A 20,392-nucleotide genomic window follows, 5' to 3' on the forward strand; every position below is an offset into this window, starting at 1 on the left:
CCTCAGACCGACGGACAAACCGAGAGGACCAATCAAACTCCGGAACAGTATTTACGCTGCATGCTGCAACAAACTGAAAAAACTTGGAAAGACATCCTTTGGATAGCCGAATATGCCTACAATAACTCTGTCCATTCGGGAACTGGGAAAACACCGTTTTTTCTTTTGTACGGCAGTCACCCTCGAACCTCGGAGTTGGATCCCCTCCAAGATCTTGAAACACCAGCAGTAGACTACCTGCATTCTACAATCACCCAAGCCTTTAAGGAAGCTGTTTCTCACCTTCAAAGGGCTAAAGAACAATACAAGAAAGGAGCAGATCAACATCGGAAGGAAGCCCCTCAATATCAAGTAGGGGACCAAGTCTGGTTATCCACCAAATATCTACCTCTAAAAGGGCCACACACATTCAACCCAAGATACCTTGGTCCCTATTCCATCACTACCATTGTAAACCCAGTAGCGGTCAAGTTGGACTTGCCCCCTCACATGAAGATACATCCGGTCTTCCACGTCTCTCTATTAAAACCCGTGCAACCTCAAACCCGACTAACTAAATCTCCAAAACCCATCCTAGTTGATGGAGAACTCGAGTTTGAAGTCAAAAGCATTCTGGACTCCAAGATCTCCAAATCTAAACTATTTTACCTAATTGACTGGAAAGGCTACAGCCCCCAAGAGAGATCCTGGGAACCTGCTGAATATGTCCACGCTCCTCGCCTAATCAAAAGATTTCACCGAACATTTCCTGACAAGCGAAAACCCCCGGGTAAGCCCGGTTTGGGAGGGGCCTTGAGGGGGGGTACTGTCATGATCTCTGCTTCCAAAAGGTCAGGGTTTTCCCAACTCCCTTGGAAGCAGATCCATAACCCAGGTTCCGAGGGCCAACCAGTCCCAATTGGGACCTTTTGGACCCAGTCCTGGCGCCAGTGGCACCAGGCTCATAAATGTTCCCAGTCCCAGCGCTGGAAGCGCCGGGCTCATAATGCTTGGGTGGACTTACCTGCAGCAGACCATGCTGCTTACTTGCCTGCCAGCTGAGCCTCTGATCCTCTTCTGTTTGGAACTACTTTTCCTGTTGGGTGGGGCAGGAGCCACTCCCTAGATTCAGAACACTGGAACTCTTCTGGAAAGCAGGAACTCTTTTCTTACCTAGGCGTGGCTGTGGAAGGAGACACCTAAGCACTACAGGAGGCTATTTAAACCACACCCGGTGGATGAATCTTGCTTTGCGTTATTCTGCATCCTCTGCAGCAGAACGCTCATCGTGTCTTCTGCATCGGATCCTGGGCCTAAGGAAAAAGGCTTACCATCCTGAATCCAGTCTTCAGCAACACCTATAAAGACAAGAAAGAACAGGTTAGCATTCCGGCATCTGAAAGACAAAGGCTTACCTACTCTTCGTGCGCTCCGGAGGTCTTCACACTGCATTCCGGCATCTGAAAGACAAAAGCTTACCGACTCTTCGCACGCTCCGGAGGCCTTCGGCGCTGCATCCTGCATCTGAAAGACAAAACAAGGTGCGTTTAAAGACATTGGGGAACTTTAATACTCACGTGCCATTACTCCTTTCCACATCAACCCCAGTGGGTATTCCGGCACCCTGCAGCCGCTCCGAACTCGTACCTGCAAAATAAAAGACAGTTAGAGCGCATCGTGAAGCAGGCAACAAGCGCTTACTTACGTGCTTCCAGGCGCTTCTATTCATCATACGGACTCCATCTTCAACTCACTTCAGCCCGTCATCCGCCATCGTCGGAACCTGCAAAACAAGAGACATCATTGCTAAAGACTTTAAAGACAATAGAATTACTCGAAACTTACCGTTCGTGCAGTAAACGACGGACAGCAGTCCTCTGAAGTCAAGAGGCCTGCGCTACCGATCCAGTGAAGAAACTGGTTACAGCACCCTGCCCCGAGGCAGATGGAGAGCTCGGCATTCACTTACCTAAGGTGAGAGCGTTAACCTTTGGGGGTCTACAGGAGAGCAAAAAAGGGGAAGAGATAGGGACACCCCAATAACCCCAGTTCATTAATCCCATATTTTCTGTCTGCAGACATCTTACTCTTGAAGTCAGGCATACAGTGCACTGAGGTCCAGCCCAAAGAGCCAACCGGGTGCTACACATCACCTTTGAAGATACGGTAGTCGCCCAGTCAAGACCGGCGCCTCTGCGAGAATCAGGTGAGCGTTACAGTGTGTGTTTCACTTGTGGGATGTGTTGTGCATGATTGCCACTATATGTGACGTGTACATGGTTCTGATGTGTAAGTAATGCAATGCTTCCGTGATGCATGTCTGCTCTGCTGGATGGTGGACATGTGGAGCAGACGGGGATTGTCCGCATCACCACTATTGCACCCTACTGACATGCTGGTTACAAGTATGCCCCTCCGGTCCATGTTCCAGCTCACTGGCCCTTCTACATGTGGCGTGGGGTGACCTTCCTCTCAGCCCAGGCACAATGTCATTGCATGACTGACGTGCATGTCTCCTCTGCCTGCATGCGGGGACTCCATGTAGGCATGCTCCCTTGCCCCTCCTCTGCCACTCTGCACCCCAGTTCCACCTTTCCACTGGTCTGCTTCAATCTTGCCAATGTGTACTTTCCTGTTCATGCGTCCTGTGTAGATGCTAACTTCCAGCGTACAATCTGCCAGACACATGCCGTGTGGTACAGCCTTAGTACTTGATGCAGGGTATCTCACTTGTACTGTGCATAGGTCAGATGTCCCGCAGGGACATGAGTGCCCATTCATGTTCCATGTGCATTGCCCGCATGCCCCTATGTGTCCTTGACTGGATGATCACTGTAATACAAGTCCTGGGTGACATACATTGCATGGCATCTCATCAGCCTTCCCATGTCAACTGTGGGTCAGTACTGCGTTGCAAACATGTTTAGGGTCTGACAATCTGTGTGGCTCACAGGCCTCAGCCTGTTTAATGGCCAATGACTCTGTCCAACTGTTGTAGTGTCTTCTTCACACGTGGGCGGCCTCCAGAGTTTTCATCATGTGTCCTGCTTACTGTCCCATCATCATTTGCAGTGTTGTCACTTGAATCACATTAAGCTGTTGAAGACAGTCAACACTGCCTGTCAATACACAGGTCTATGGTCAGCCTTTTGATACCATGCTAGGCATCCCTGCTTTTGTACTTCGATGGACGGGTGCTTGGCTTCTAGATATGGCACACATTGAATGCACAATGCACGTGAGGCCTGAATTTGACCTTGCACTGCCTTCACATTTCCTGACACACACCATGGAGTCCTTGTACATGTAGGTATTGAGTGGCGTACACATTTTCTGCACTGCATAGACCCACTTCCATGGAAACTGCCACCTTTCAACAGGTCTGATCACAGAAGCACTTCAAAGTTGACCCAGCATGCATGCCAGGTTATATGTTGTGTGTCACATGTCTGCCTGATGCGTTTGTTGCCGGTGTGTGTGTTTGTTGTGTGCTTCTGACATGTGTAGTGACCTTTTTTCTCTCTATTTTTCAGGTGATGACGCAATGGGGGCGGAGGATGGTGTTGTCATGCCAGACACAGGGTTGTTACCACTACATCAACCCGGCACAAGTGGGGGTCGTGGGGTGGTAGGCCACGAAAACCCCCAAGTGCTACAGTCCATCTTGTCTCTGGCTGCCTATGAGTCCAGCCTTGATGACGACTCTGACGTCCATGTTGAGTTGGATGAGCATCAATTCCATGTGTCAGGGGTGAGTGATTCTGATGTGGACACTCCTCTGTCCGCGACACCTGCACTGAGGGATCAGACAGTCTTGGTTCCTCCGCCCGTGGTGGATCGGGACGCAAGGTCACCCTCCACACCAGTCACTGATGTGCCTGGGACATCACGTCGACGGGGGCATGTAGTCGTGCAGCCGCGGGCGGTGCCAACACAGTGAGGACACTCGGTCCTTGGCCCCCGCAGGGGTCAAGCCCAGCAACGCGGTTGCCATGCGCAACCGCAGTATACTGAGTGGGAGCAAGACATGACTGCCAATTCAGAACGGCAGGGGGCAGCAATGGAGAACATCGCTGAGAGCATGGAGCGTGTGGCCCGATCTGTGCTCCCCACTGCTAGGCAGGTGCTTCTCCAGCAGCAGGCTGCATGGTGCATGGCCCGCTCGCTCAGGCTGGGCATGGCTGCCTCAGACAGGGCACGCCAGGCTGGAATGTCGTCTCTGCGTCAAGCAATTGCTGCTCACGCAGAGGCGCACATGGATGCCCTGAGGGAGGAGTATGCTTCCCTCAAATCCACTCTGGGTGTCCTTATGATGTCCCAGAGGCAGCGGGCAGAGGAGAGGTTTGCACAGCCTGAGCGTACCATCTCGGCTGAGCTACAGGCATGCCAGGAGGTGCAGCGGTTGTCCAGCCAGGCCTTGCAGGAGGAACTCTGTGTTACATGTGCTACCTTGCAAGAGGAAGCACGTGTATCATGTGAGGTTCTGCATGCAGACCTACGTCACATCGCCACACAGAACCAGGCTCACCCATCCGGCAGACTTGCTGCCGATGAGGGGCAAGCTGTGGCTAGGCGTGGTCAGGCTACTGTGCCACGTCCTCCTTTCCAGGATGAGCCAGACTCGGACGACCATCTATCTCCCAAATAGGTCGGGCTGTGAAGGCGTTGAGCCCATGGAGGTTTTTTTTTTTGGCTCAGCATCATCACATGTGGGTGTTGAGCAGCACCCTGTACCTCCCCCCGCCTGGGTGCCTCCCCTCCCCCCCGGGTCGTATGTGGACATTTTTGATTTTTCTTTTAGTTTAGTTAGTTAAGTTTTTGTTTGATAGTTAGTTTAATTAGGTAATGTAGGTTTTTCATAGTTAGTGTAATTAGTTAATATAGTTTAAAATTGCTTGTCTATTGTGCTTTCATGTGACGGTGCGGTGCTTTGTGGCTTTTGAAGGCATCCACTGTATGTTCCAGCTGGGCCCTTCAGGCTTGTCTTGTGTATGTGTTTGCTGCTTGGGGTCCTTTACTCACATTTGCCACTCATGCCTCCCTTATCCATGGTCTCGCAAGGATGGTTCGGTGTGACAGCCTATTACACAAGGGCTTTGGACTGTCATATCTGTGGCATGTCTGGTGCTGTGTAACTTGCGTTGACACCCCTAGTGGGGATGATTGCGGTGTTATTGTTCACTGTTCAGCTTTTGCTAGATGGGGTGTTTCATGATTAATGTGTATATTCATTGCTATGCATTGTGTAGTGTGTTTCTTATCTTTACTGTACACGTGCTTGTTTCAATTCATGCCGTAGATAGTGTGTTCCACACTTTGGATGTGAAAGACGGACTGATGGTGTGATTTCTGATGTAAGTATCTGACATGGTCCAGTAATGAGATGCCTGAAGAGACACACACAGATGACTTTAAAGCATTAATCATGTGTTTCATGCCCTTTCTGCAGGGGGATGAGCCTCCAGACCACCTTTGCCAGCAGACATGGCCCATTGGACGTCTGAATTCTGGAAACGTTTGTTGGTGCCCACATGCACATGTGTGCACAAGCAGAGGCACAGGGATTGCAGACCTACATCCTAGAACTGCTGACGTGTTCCAAGGAACTCCAGGCAAGGTGAGCAGCACAGGGGGGCCACAACACAGCAAAGCTTGCACCAGGTGAGTTGCACATGCAGGCTTAGTAACAGCATTGAGGGTGAGCTTGGACGAATATTGGTGTTGAAGCACACAATACAGCTCAGATGTGTTGGTGGACTGATGGCTGTTGATTGTAAGGTTGTCTGGGGCACCTGCAGGGACAGTGGCACATACCCTCCAGTACACCAAGGTCCATTGAGGCACTTGTATCAACCATGTAGCCTTCCGAGACATGGATGTGCATCACACACAATAGCTGTTCACTGTGCTGTGCGCTGAGCAGTGTGTTGCAGGAGTTGGACACAGCACACAGAAGCTGCAGTGTTGATTTTGCAATGCACAATGTGCATGTAGACAGGCATTCATTGTTATGTTACGTCTACAACTTTTGTAATGCATTTGGGAATGACATATTTTGGGTGGGAGGTTGTTGGTCAGTCATTTCATATGATTCCATGTCAGGCATCATTGTCTGATGCCACTGTACATTTTTGACATGGCAATGTGTACCTTATTGGTACTGTGTTGGTGTATGGCTATTGCTTGCCATGTCATGTTGTGGTTTGGGAGTGTTTGAGTGACATAACAGTGATGGTCATGGCCTGTTTTGCAGGTGTGTGTGATTCACACCTTGCATGTCAGGGTCATCCGCTTCTCAAAGCAACTAGCTGGGGGTAGATCTCTCTTCGCGGCAGGGGCCTCCCTCTGGAACAGCCTTCCTGCCTCACTGGAACTTGAGGAGAACCATCTCCGGTTCCGTAAGCACCTCAAGACCTTCCTCTTTGCTTCTGCTTTCTCTCTCCCTCTCCCTTGCTAAATTCTTCACTGGAACTGCACTGGATCTGCAACTGGTCCACTCTCACCGACCTCAGTCCCTGGCCCAGCCACTCTCCACTTGCACTGCCTCCCTGGCAACCCCTGCACTGCGGGACTGTCTCTCTATCCCTACAGCCCCCCCCCTTCCCAGCACTTGTCTACACTTACCTTTGCAGTTGCCACCAGCTGGCCTATTTATTTGTTTTTTATTCTACTTACCCTGTACTGCTCTCCCCCACTCCTCTTCCCCTTGCACTTTTCCCTTCCCCCTACCCCTGCACTTGCGCAATCTAAATGACACCTGGCCTAGTAGTATCGTTGTCTGTCTTCCCTTGTTCCCCCCTCCCTGCCTCGTCGCACCTTGAAACACTTGTGTATAGGCACGTTACAAATGCCATATCATGTCATATGTCATATGTGTGCCTTTTGGTCACACAGGATAGCTTGTGTTTAAGTAGCTAGGGATGCAGACAATGTGGCACTTCCATGTCAACTATCTCAGGGTGGTAGGGTTGTGATAGTTGACTGTCTCTTTGTCATCATCGATTGTCACCTGGTATGTGCCAGGCCTGTGTGCACTCCGCAGGGGTGGGAGTTTAGGTGAAAAATGTGGCCACAAGCTGGGTCCGGGCTTCCTCGCCACGTGCCCTGTCCCCTCCCATGGGCAGTGCCTGTGCCTGTGGTTGGGAATGTGGGGGCACCACCATGTCCACCGGTACGCCCTGCCGTGTTGCAACATTGTGCAGGACACATGCTGCCACAATGATCCTGCACACTACTGGGGGTGCATAGAGTAGCTGCCCGCCAGAGCGGTCAAGGGAGCGGAAACGTGACTTGAGCACTCCGAATGTGCGCTCCACTATGGCCCTGGTTGCAATATGGGCGGCGTTGTATCTTACCTGGGGTGGTGTGGTGGGGTTCGGGATTGGCGTCATCATGTGGTTGCTCAGAGGGTAGGCACTGTCCCTGGGGAGGTGTACATGGTTGTGATTATTGGGGTTTGTGTATTTGTGTGTGTGTGTGTGACATGCATGCATGTGCAAGGGCATTTGTACTCACCTAGGAGCCAGGTGTCGCCATGCTGCCCAGCTTCCAGGGCCCGGCTCAGGGCGGACATTCTGTATATGAAACTGTCATGGGTGGAGCCAGGGTAGTTTGTATAGACAGAGGTGATGATTCCCTTTGCATCGCATACCACCTGTACATTGATGGAATGCCAGTGCTTGCGGTTTCGGTAGATGTGCTCAGTGGCCCTAGGTGGACGTAGGGCCACATGGGTGCAGTCTATGGCACCAAGCACTTTGGGGAAGTGTGCCACCCTGAAGAAAATCCAGGACAACGGCCTGCCTTTCTGCGGGTGTTCTGGGCATGTATATGTGCCTGCGGACTGAGGGGCGCGCTGTCATGATTGCCAAGAACTGGTGTAAGCAGCGTGACTGCGTGGGCTGTGAGACCCCCCCTCACTATGGCAGTAGTCCGCTGAAATGACCCAGTGGCCAAGAAATGCAGGACATTGAGCACCTTCTCCAAGGGGCTCAATGCTTGGGAGCAAAGGGTGGGGGATGTAAGGTCATCTTCCCACTCCCTGACCAGGTCTAGGATGATATGGGGTGGAAACCTATACCTGCCGTAGACCTGGTCGTCAGGCATCCCAAAAAGGCTTGTCCGTGGTTCGAAAATGCGTGCCCTGGCTATTCTCCTCCTCCTGCGGTGTCCCACGATCAGTGCTGCGACAAATGGGGCATTCATCGTAGCTGTATATACGTGTTTGGTGTTTGCGCGCACTTTTATACTGTGCGCGGGGATGCTTCCGCCTGCCTTCGTGTGGCTGACGCGTTGACTCCTGTGTGCGTCTTTTGCCGTGCGCGGGTTTCCCGTATTAGAATCCATGAATGCGGGTTGTTCGCGTGCGTGTGGGCATTCCGTGTAGTTCCCTGCAGTACTTCCCTCAGTTACGCCTTCTTTTTCACTCGTTATTCCCCATTCCGCGTGTTACGCCCACTGTTCCGCCCACTTTGGTTGTGTGCAGGGCGCTATGTTCGCTATGTTCGCTTTTGCTGTGCGCGTAGCGCACGCCGTGTGTGCACATAACTTTGGCTACTACACTGTGGTGCATCAACCCGAATCTAGAGTGACCCTTATGCCGTTAGGGATAAATAACCCTTACTAACCTCCCTCCTTTTTCGTTGGTTCTATTTTGAATTCCTTCAGAGACCTTTTGGGAGCCTCATCAGTTCAACATCTACAGGTTAGTGTTGTCCTATTTTGTGAACTATTTGTAAGAATTAATGTTGGGACACATCTTCATGATACCTTATTTTTTCCTAGCCTGACTTCCCATTGCCTTCCCACGCCCTTCCCAGTGATTCCTCTCTCTGACTGGTTAGCTTAGTCATAGAGTGGCATCATTTGGAAGGTCTATTTTTGACTTCACTATCTTCAAGACGTTTTTCTCCTCGAGGATCCAGAAGAACCCTCCCAATTGTATCCTTTTTGGTTATACCTGTATCCTTTCCTGGTCAGTGTAAGATACGTGGTTGATTTAAGACAGATATGCAGGATCCCTGTGGGACACCAAGGGGATCTGAGATGGGGCCAACAGCTTTGTGGCCAGAGAAAACTCTAGATGTACATGTGTTCCAAGGAGCAGTCTCATGTGAGAAATGGAATTTGGTGGAGAGATGATGACAGAAAATATCATGGTCAACTATGTCGAAAGCCTCTGACAAGTCCAGCAGCAATAAGATGTCTAGGTTGCTAGTATTGCATGTATTATCTTGCTCAACTGTGAGCTTGAGGAGGACAGTTTTTGTGCTGTGCTTAGGGCGAAAGCTCGATTGATGTGCGCCAAGCAGATGGTGCTGTTCAAGAAAGGATTTGATCTGGGTTTAAGCGAGGTGGTCTAGGATTTTGAGGTGGAAAGGGACAGTAGTGATGGGGTGTTTTCACAAAATCTATTCTAAAGCTCGTTTGTGTCTGTGGAGATAGATGAAGTTGTCCGAGGACCAGGCATTGGTATGCCTTTGTGGGTTAGGAGATTTGGCTCTATAGTACTCAGGAGGACCTGGTTATAGTGTGCAAATATGACCTGGGGATCATTATTAATTAGGTTAAAAGAGGTGAGTGTCTGAAGCAGGGTAGGTGCCAATCATTCTTCTGTGAGCTTTCTGGTGTTGCAGACTAGGATGGGTGGTGGTTGGAAAGTGAGGGTTGTGGGGGTGTAGGAATGAGACACCTGGAATTTGATTAGAAAGTGGTCGGTTCAAGGTAGGGGTCTGATGGCTGTGACATTGAGGTCAGTGTTCAGTGTTAGAATACAATTAAGGGTGCAACCTTTTGAGTGGGTAGGTAGGGAGACCTGTTGGGTGATGTTCAACTTGGAGAGGGATGTATTGAGAGCTAAGGCTTTGGTATGAGCAAGGTCATTGTAGCTTGGGTTGAGTTCACCTAGAAGGATGATCTTAGTGGTCAGTTTGATGATTGATTGATTGATATTTTATTTCTATTGCGCTCGTACACCAGTGTTTCAGAGCGCGACAAGGCAAGGGAGGGGAACAGGGGAGAACAAAACAGCAATCTTACTAGGCCCAGTGACATTGAGAACGCGCAAGTGCATTTGAGAGGGGGGAGGGGAAAAGTGCATAGAAGGGGGGAGAGGTGGAAAGTGCGAACCAGAGGAGAAACAGATAAATAACAATAAATAAATAATAAAGGCAACAAACAGTGGTAATGCAGCCAGCAATTTGCAAGTCCTAGGTTTAAGGCAGCAGACAGGGTAGGTCTGATAAGTGCAGGAAGAAAAAGGGGGGCTGTATGGGTACAGATACAGACCCCAGTGCAAGGGGTTGCCCGGAGGCAGTGCGGGAGGGTGGCAGGATGAGCAGGTACCTGGGCCCAAAAGACAGAGGGTGGCCAGGTGCACAGTGCTAAGAGAGAACAGATCAGCAGGGGAGAGGGGGAGCGAAGGCAGAAGGAAAGAGGAAGTTTTTGAGGTGCTTCCGGAACCGGAGATAGTTCTCCTCAAGTTTTAGAGTGGCAGGGAGGTTGTTCCAGAGGGAGGCCCCAGCCGAAGACAGAGATCTACCCCCAGCTCGTTTCTTAGAAAAACGACTGACCCTGAGAGAGTTGGAGGTAGAGGGGCGAAGAGCTCGAGAGGGGGGGTATTTGTGGAGGGATAGCTGAAGGTATTTTTGACCCAGGCCCCAGAAAGCCTTGTGGACAATGCAGATGGTTTTGAATTTAATTCTTGCATCCACTGGGAGCCAGTGGAGAGATTTCAGAGCTGGAGCGATACGATCCCAGGGCTTGAGGCCAAGGACAAGTCTTGCAGTCTGTTCTGGATTAGTTGCAGAGGGGGGAGAGTAGAGGCAGGTAGATTTAGAAAGAGGCTGTTACAATAGTCCAAGCTAGAGAGAACCAGAGCTTGAGATACCATAAGCTTCTGGGGGAAGGAGAGGAAAGGCAGAGTACCTCTGAGGAGGTGCAGTCGGAAATTTGACTTTTTAGAGACCTCAGAGATGTGGGCGGAGGAGGAAAGGGTGGAGTCAAAGATGACCCCGAGGTTTGTAGCCTCGCAGGTGGGGGCAGGAGGAGGGCCAAGGGAGGCCGGCCAGAGAGTGAGGGGAAAGGATGGTGAAGGTGTGACGATGAGGAGGATCTCCGTCTTGCTGGCATTCATACAAAGATCATTGGCGGCACACCAATCTTGAATGGCAGTTAGGCAATCAGAGATGAGAGAGGGAGAGGAGGTGGCAGAGGGCAGCTTGAAAATGATGGGGGTGAGGAGTAAGGGGATGTCATTCTCGGGTGAGCTGTGAGATTTGGGTTGTTGATATAGTAAGAGGAAGTCGATGGTGGTTTGGGGGTTCAGCATTAGCTTGGTGAGTAGCATTTCGTAACCTGGGAGAGCTGGGGTAGGAATTTCTCTGAGGGGTAGGGAAGATTTCACGATTATGGCCACACCGCCCCCGGGTTTGGAGGTGCGTTCAAATCTGCAGACAGTGTAGCCTGGAGGGAAGGCGAAGGAGATTGTAGGATCCCCAGCAGTTTTTTCAGTTATGAAGTTTTGTATATCAGTGGAATGTGCACAGAGTGAGGGCACATTAATCAAGGCACATTTCATTTCTGAGATGTGTTGGGGTTTGGTGGTGTTCTTAGGACTGAGGGTCAGTTCAGTTTGACATGGAGCAGTGGGAGGGGAGGGGGGCGGGTAGGGGGGAGGCTATGTGTGGATAGTCTGAGGAGTCTAGTCACTCCAATGCTGAGGGTATAAACACATGTGGCTACCGAGGTAGGTGTACTTGTTTGGGCACACAGATCAGCTGTTCTTTGTGGTCCAGTACATGGGAGAGAGGTGATAGTAGGATGATGGTGTGGACAGAAGGTGGGAGACTGGGTAAAGGGCATTTGGTGGAGAGGCATGGGAATGACGTGAGTCTTGTGGCACAGGTGGAGTTGCCCGGGGTGATGTACTGGCCACGTCGGTGTGTGACGAGTTTGATGTGAGAGTGGTCGAGAGGTGACATAAAGTAGGACAGTGGCGGGATGTGGTGGCTGTGCACAATTGTTAATGTTAATGTTAATGTTAAAGGAAATTCGTACCGCGCACTAGTACCACCGAACTGGTCCCCTGGCGCTCTTTGAAACATATGTTGTTTCAATGTTAGAAATAGAGTTGTCATGTTTACCTCGGGTGGAGTAATTCATTTCGAGGTGAAGGGGACGTAAGTTGTTGGGCCATCATAGGGGGTGGGAGGGAAGGAGGAATATTTTACCTTCTGAGTGGTAATGGGGATTGCATTTGGTAAATAGTGCGATAGGAGGGGCAGTCAGTGTAGTAGTGAGTAGGGTGCTAATGGGAGTACTACCATGCATGACTGGACAGGCCCAGAGAGGCAGTAGCCTTAATTGTGAGCATTTCTTGGGGGCCGGCATCACCTGCCGGCTGAACCGGCGTCATCAATAGAAGGCGTTGGTGGTCAATCCAAAAGGCTGAAAGGCAGGGCAATCAGGAGGGTGGGAGTGTGTTGGTGAAGCTCGGCCAGGTTGAGGGGGGTGCCCATCTTAGAATGGAGCAGATGCTCCATTGCTGGTATTGGAAGTCCTGGTGAGACCGCTGTGTGGAGTGATGAGTGGGCTCTAGAGATGGCTGGTCCCTCTCCTTGTGGCCGTTCAGGGCTGACGGGACCCACATTACTGCTCATTGCTGCATTACTGGAGCCTAAATTGAAGGCTTGCAGCCAGAAAGATTAATTCCATGCTCCTCAGTGTTGTGAGGTTTTAAGCGCTAGACAGATCTACTTTCTATCTAGGGTCAGGTTATTAACTTTTTCTGCCACACCCTCTTGCCTTTTGTTGCCTAGAACATTCTCCTCTCAATTTGTCCTTCTCTTTGATTTAGGGCCCAATTCATGGAAAAGTGTGTATTTCTCCCACATTTGCTACATGCTGGCAACGACACTGCGTGAGCCTGCCTGCAGAATAAAAAATGTGCACACCGCATATTCATGGAATTTACTAAGCAAAGTAACCATATTCACAAGTCGCACCTGAAATGCCCCCGACATGCCCCCACGTAAAGCATAAACAGCCAGAGCAGCCACATTTGCACGCTCACCCAAATGTGAATACATTCACCCTTCAAACTGTGTGTTGGGTCCCCCACAAGCAGGCCTGCATCTCGGGGACCCTGCACACGGTCCCCCATAACTGTTACCAGCACCCAGACAACATGTGTATGACACTTTGTAACTCGGGTATAACTCGGAATATCTGCGTGCGAACCCCCGTAAACCAACCGAGCATCCCACTAATATGTGTACATGCACCCCTAAGTCTGATCAGAACCCTGTCTGCATGCATGAACCCTGAAATCCGACATGCAAACTCTCCCCTGTGCTGCAAATCCTATGCGTAAGAGATCGAGGGATTTGCGTGGGCCATCCATGAATATGCTTTGCCGTGCGCATTTTTAGGCATTCCATGGACTGCCTGCAGCACATCCCTCGTAATGCCCACTTTTCCCCCTTTTTCTTCCTCTTTTCACAAATTCCGCCACCTACTTTGCCCTCTGAGCAGGCCTCAGCCACACTCTGTGTGGAGTTTAGCGCAATGCACTCGGCTGTTCGCAGAGATGTGCCGAGCCTGCACGGAATCGATGCAAGTCGGAGGAATATCCCATGCATTTGATTCCATTAATTGCCTAACTGGATTTCGCATGCATTTTGGTGTGCAAGTACCCTATTTTCCGCGCAAATATTTCCATGAATCAGGCCCTCAGCCTCCTTTTGAGTTCACTCAGCAGCCCCATAATTAATGCTTAGAAATTTACTTGCAGTACCCTTAATATACACAGCAGGTATTTTAAGCATATATATCCATCAGGATTGCACAACCATGATCTTCAACCCCTCACTCACAAAACACTACTCAATCACAATCCTCTATCTCCAAAACGGCCTTAGAATCCCAGTGCGTTTATATTAGCTCAACACATTCCATTCTGTGTCTCTTCCTCGCAGAATATGTCCCATCCAATGGGAATACACGCATTCATACTACTACTAGGTTTTAATCCTGCCTGACTTCCTGTCTGTGTCTGCAAACTCCTTTCGTGCCCCCCCGCCATTACTTCACCTTTGCTTGCGCTAGTCTTCCCAGCAGTCCACGGGTCTGCAACCTGAAGCTGATACTTTGGACTATTACTCCCTTAATGCCTCACCATTCACTAAGCTGGCTAGGGCTGACAAGTCGTAGCCCAAAACATCTGGTGCGGCAATATTTACAGGCCATAGAGTAGTGAAAGCTTTAGTGAGCAGGGATAGCTCAGGGGCAACGCGTTTGTCTTGGAAGCAAGACACGCAGAGCAACACAGGTTTGAATCTCGGTTCAGCCCTTAGAAACCAGTCATATAGTGTGTTATTTAGCAAAATGCCCCGAGTGGCAGAAAAAAAAAAATGACACAGAAAATGGCTGCTGGGAAGGGAAAACAGAGTCTGTTTTCCCTTTCCATGGCGGGCATTGGGAGAGGACGCGCTGGGAACAGAAGTGTTCCAAGTGCGTTCACTCCAGAAAGATGACAGAAAAGAAGGTAAGTGAGCTTGTGGGGGGACGGTGGGGGAGGAGGGAGTGAAAATAAATAAAAAATATAAAAACGTCCATGAATCCCCGGCGTGGGGCAATGGCAGCCTCTAGCCGTGTGGAGGCTTGCAGCGGGGATGGCCCCTCTTCGAGCCTCCTCATTGGCTGAGGGGCTGTCATGCCCCCAGCTGTGGAGAAAGTGGCTGGAATCCCGGCCGAGAATCGAGGGATTCTCGGCCGGGTAAAGAACCGACGAGAGCCAATCAGAATGTGTATTACATTCTCCTTGACTCTCGCCGGGTATTAATAAAGATGAATTAATAATTTTAATTAGTGTCTCTAGGTGTGCAAATAATATTCTTCTGACAAGGATTCAGCTCTATGTTTTTGCAGTATATGAATCACAACCGTAGTAGTTTCAGAGTAACATAAAAAATATCCGCCAGTTTTTTGCATATCATCACTTATTAACCACATGTACTACTGGACTATACAAGCAGCATGGCAACAATAAATGCACTTAAAAGCTTATCTTGTCCATAATTAAATTACTCCTTCCCTCAATGTAGACATTTCCATAAGGTTTACAAAAGTGAAAAAATAGCTCTGTATGAAGCACCAGGAAAACACAAATTAAGCCATTAAGTACCTCAACAAAAGAATACAAATACGTGGTTTGGAAACAAGTGTGTGTATATATACATGAATATAGTATTCATGATGGATTAAAAGAGCTCTTACATTAGCATTTTAAAACCCTAGCCCCAGATTACACAATAATCCAGGATTTTACAAAATGACTGATATTATGCACTCAGAAGCTGCTTCGCTCATTTTGCAGTTGCAAGCTTTTTCATTGTATTGCAAATCTACCTCCTAACCTGCTGAATTGGTTTTGCCTGGGACAGGGGGAGGCCAAAGTGGCATCACTGTTCTGGTGACACAATGGAACCCATAAGGTGACTGACTAAGCAGGCTTCTAGGCACATGGCTGGTGTTAGTTGAAGGGGAGTCAGGGAAATAATGAGTCGTCTACAAAATGGGATGATGTCGGAGCATGCCGACATTAGGAAACTAATACCACACCAGATCTGCATAGACTTGAGAATTATGGGAGCATAGGTTGTCCTTGGAATAAGGACCTATACTACATGTCACAGTTCTCCCGCAAAGCACCATGCTTGCTCGACCCCATGAAAGGTGTTGCTCATATTCAGCACTTCTTCTCCTTCCTTGATTTGTATTCAATCACATTCAGCTGTTATACATCCCACCCTTGTCAGGACTCCCTCATGCCCAGTCCTGGCAGCCTGGACCCATCTCTTCAGGATGTGATCCAGAACAAATAGAAGCCCAATGCAGATCAAGGACTTTTCTTTGAGCAGCTCAAGCAGTTAAGAGTCAACCACATATCTAGTCATGTACAACATTATCTCCCGACAATAGTGCCCTCAGGGTCTACTGTTTCTCAATAAAAATACTCACAAGCTAGTATATCTCACCAACAATTTTGGTTTAGTTTTTGGTACCCTTAAGAATAGTAACTCATATTCAATTACATATTCAAGTACATATGACCTTCTGCATTAGTCTAAGAATTTATAGTTATATCGTATAAACTCATATTCAATTCATATTCAATTTGTACGTGCAACCTTGTGATTTAGCCAACAACAACCTTTTGGCGCACGTGCCAATTTATTCGCCAATCCATTGGCTTCGTCTGGGCCATATCAAACAATCCTGGTCTATGCCAGATAGCTAAACACAGTATTAGTCAACTATCGCATTGAAACTAATTTTTCTTTTACATTTGGAATTTCCCTTTGTATATATGTCAATCTATTGTTGTTCTATAACATATTTAAGCGCATACCTTTTACACAATGTGGTTTCATGAACAATTTACAATAAAGTTTGGAATTCCATCTTGTAGTTTATCAAAACTGATTGTCATTAATGGTTCTTTTGAGACAGATTATTCATCCTATATGGGTTAATACAATATAAATCAAAATGTTCAGACTAATTCAAAAGATTATATGTACTAATTGAATAGAGTTGATATTCTTAAAGTACCAAAAAATAAAACAATATTATTGGTGAGATATTCTTACTTGTGTGGATTTACTTTAGAAACTGTAGACACTGAGCACACTTTTGTGGGTAGACAATTTTGTACATTGCACAGGCTGTACAAAGAACCTGCCAGCAATTCTTCCAATTGTTTACACAACACATGCAGACAGTATCTTTCTCAATTTTTGACATACGGCCCTCCTCCAGACCCACGCGCACCCACATTATCACAAACATCTCTCTTCCTGGCTACATCACACCTCCCAACATCAAAACCTTACCCACTTTCCCATTTCCCTTATTTATCCACACTCCTATTCTCTCCTCTACATAGGGTCTTGCTTTTCCTTGGTGTGGACACAACACGTCTAACTTTCTGGTCAAGGCAGACAGTCTGATACCACTACAGTGATGTTTTAATGCAGGATAAAAACATTCTAATATCACATAATAACATATATTTATATTGTTTTCCTTGTTCCTAAATCATAATTTATGTAATGCAAAATGATGTGCCCACAAGCACACTAGTTTCCATTAAGTGCCAAGCTAGGATAGGATCCCAGATCTTGTTGCAATGTCAGGAACTTGGATACTAATTTTGCCTAGCCTTAAAACCCTACATAGTCACACCTTAAATTGTAAGTCACTGTTATAACTGAAGGCACATCTGCATTATCCTAACACATTCTACTTTAAAGCAAAGCCTACATGTAGGAACAAGGTTTTCTTGGCTTTGTTTCAGTGAGAGTAGTCTCCCATTGGTTTTCTAAGAAGGTCTGTATGAGGAATCTCTCTTACCTCTCCATGAAGTGGGTCATAGAATCTCTGCAAAAGTTGAATTGTGGTACTTTTCCCACACCCACTGGCCCCAACAAGAGCAATGGTCATACCGGTTTCGACCGATAGATTCAAGCCTTTCAGAATCTGAAAAGGGGATTTTGAGGTTAGCTCCACTGAATGTACTCATGCAAGTGAGAAGCTCAGCTGGATGTACTCAAACAGTGCCATCTATGCAAATCAACAGATCTAGGCCGATGAAGTTCTTTTGTACTTTGTTTCATCAATTGACCTGGCCTACTATGACAATAGTGCACGGTATATCATTTAGCGAAACAATAAACAGTATATTTTCAGTATAATATCAGCATAATTGAAGGTGTAACAGTTTGATGATGATACGAGCTCTATAAAGTTCTTATGTCTTCCAAATGGGAAACTATTCTAGGAGTGATTCAAACATCCCTGTCAACTCCCTCTTCCATGAATCTATTAAGTTGCAGCATTTTACTCCAGTGGCAACACGGAATTTATCAGCTTTGCACGATTCTAAATCAAATTTCCCTGGCTCCTATCTGAGAACTGAAGCCATTTCTCTGCCCTCAACTCGCTACTGGCTTGAGAGCTTCCTTGTATGTCACATGAGCTGTTTGCAGGATGCTGTCTTTTTTTCATACCGATTCTGCCCACCCTGCCAGATCAGCGGAGGTCGATACATTATAAGACATCCCAAACAATAATGATAACAAATCTGAAACACACCATGTAAAGGTAGCCACAATTATAACAAAATCAGCATTAATGACAAATGACGAATTGCAAACAAATAGGATTAAAGCCACCCTTTTGAAGGAACCGTAGCATAGAAAAACTGAAGGGAGTATCAGTGACTGCTAAAGAGTAGTGAAAGGTTACTCTTAAAGTCCAGTTTTGTGCAATGGGTGGTACCTGCAGTAAAGATGGGAGCATTGTTGTTTGTTGAACATTGGTCAGCATTGCTTCCACTTGGCTTCGCAAAGGGCCCTCAATCTAGTTTTTGCTGCTCTTATCAAACTGGTGTCTGGACTTGCAGCAGTGCCTTGATGTCACCCGAAATATCTCTACTGAAAGTTCACTCTAATAACATATGGAAAACGTCCCACCACAACATAATTATTATAGGGCTGTAAAAACTCTTAGTTAGCCATCATAATCCTTTAATGAGCTGACCTGGTTAACAATGTGTGCGCTGAACTATATATGACTGTGTATTCTTCAAGTCCTTTACTTGAATGTATACTATTATATGGGTAGTTAAAAATGCACTTGTGCAAAGCTTGCATTGGGCTGGCAGTGCAAGAGTCACTTCCTGCATCTTTGAACAAAGAAATTATTAAAGTGAACCCAAGAAGTTACCTGAACGTCGGGTCTAGCAGGGTATGCAAAGTGTACATTTCTAAATTCCATCCGTCCAATCAACTTGTCTGGTATTAATCCTTCTTTAGAGCTACTATCTATTAGGCGCACCTGAAAAACAGACATATATGCTACTGATAAAGAACATCAATTTTTACTTCAATGGTTTAGCATTCAGAGCTTGGAAATGTGTAAACCATTACTTCCAGCACATCCATCTCTGGTTTCATTGTCCCCCCATCAATAACATGCCTCGAATTCCAGGCACCAATCACAACTCATTAATTTCAGGTTTAGATTATTTAACCTTGTGATCAATTAGTATTTTATGTGTTTTATTAATTCAACAAATGAACATTTTGTCACAAATCAATATAAATTATTACATGAAGAACAGTAAATAAGCACCTGAGTAAATCGTGGGCACATAAAACACATGAGGGAAGAGGTGAGTGAGATAAAATACAGGCACGAAGCATGGAGCAAACTTCAACACAAGAGAATCATGGTGCTACTACTGCAATGCTAGGTGTAATATTAGTTTGCACTGGAATTTTTTTTTTTAGGTCTTATCTTATGTGGAAGACTTGACCACAATGGGCCTCATTACGACCCTGGCAGACAGCTGGCTGCCGCTAGAGTGTTTTTTTCCCGGCCCCCTGAATAGGCAATTAACAGGGTATTACAACCCTGGCGGACCCAGTCATTTCCCATTCCAGGGCACCAGAAAACATTCTTCCCCATTCTCATTGGAGCCCAAAAGGGTTCAATGGGAATGGGGAAGCCGCATGCACCGGCACCATTCGTGAATGGTGCCGGTGGTGCCGGTGCATGTGGCATGCTGGGCTCGCGGGTTCCGCTCTGCCTGCCAGGTCTGACCAGGTGGGCAGAAAGGCACCCACGAGCACAACCCATAGTTTGCCGGTCTGGGAACTACGGTACAGGCAAGCTTACCGGTACCGTAGGTCCCGGATCGGCAAACTTGTAATGAGGCCCAACGATTCTTCATGCAGTCGTCATACTTCAAGGATTTCATTTTTTTATAATGGTATACAAATTTGTCAGGTTGTTCACAGCTACCTTGCATTGTCGTGGTTCAGGGTTCATTAGGGGTCTTCTCAATCTTGTCTTTGATAGTCTCACATATTCATAACACTTTTGGGCTCTCACTCTCAGCTTCAACATGCAATATTTCCTTTGAAAATCACTTTCTCTTATGCTTTAGGAATTTTGACTCCCAGTCAAAGCATTCTCTTCCTTGACGGACACCAGGTGCTCTGATATTCTGGCATGCCAGGTTTGTCTTAATTTCCACCCACTCAGTGGGATGATCTTCACCTTAGCACTCTCCTGCTTCTGCCGTCTGCCCATGGACCCTTGTTCTGGTCATGGTTTGGGCCTTTAGGACCTTGATGTCTTCTGGTGTGGTATCATTTGTGCACTACTCTGAAGGACTCCTTCCACTGGATGTCCTCAGCCTCAGTCACTGTGGCTTCTTCTGCTGCTTGCACTCCCCTCCTGCTTACGCTCTTGTGGGATTCTATGGTCTGGCAAGGATTCTCATCTCATCCTTGCTGCTCCGAGTGGTCAAGGTCCTGAGATCCACAGACACTCACTAGCTTTG

At 47.7% G+C, this 20,392-nt stretch overlaps 1 pseudogene; it reads right to left on the minus strand.

The window, feature by feature from the left end:
- Positions 1–20,392, minus strand: part of LOC138568820 (ATP-dependent translocase ABCB1-like) — a 185,392-nt pseudogene that overhangs the window by 54,393 nt on the left and 110,607 nt on the right.

The sequence above is a fragment of the Ambystoma mexicanum genome, chromosome 2q (genome assembly GCF_040938575.1).
Source record: "Ambystoma mexicanum isolate Mex_15411 chromosome 2q, UKY_AmexF1_1, whole genome shotgun sequence".
Lineage (NCBI taxonomy): Eukaryota > Metazoa > Chordata > Amphibia > Caudata > Ambystomatidae > Ambystoma > Ambystoma mexicanum.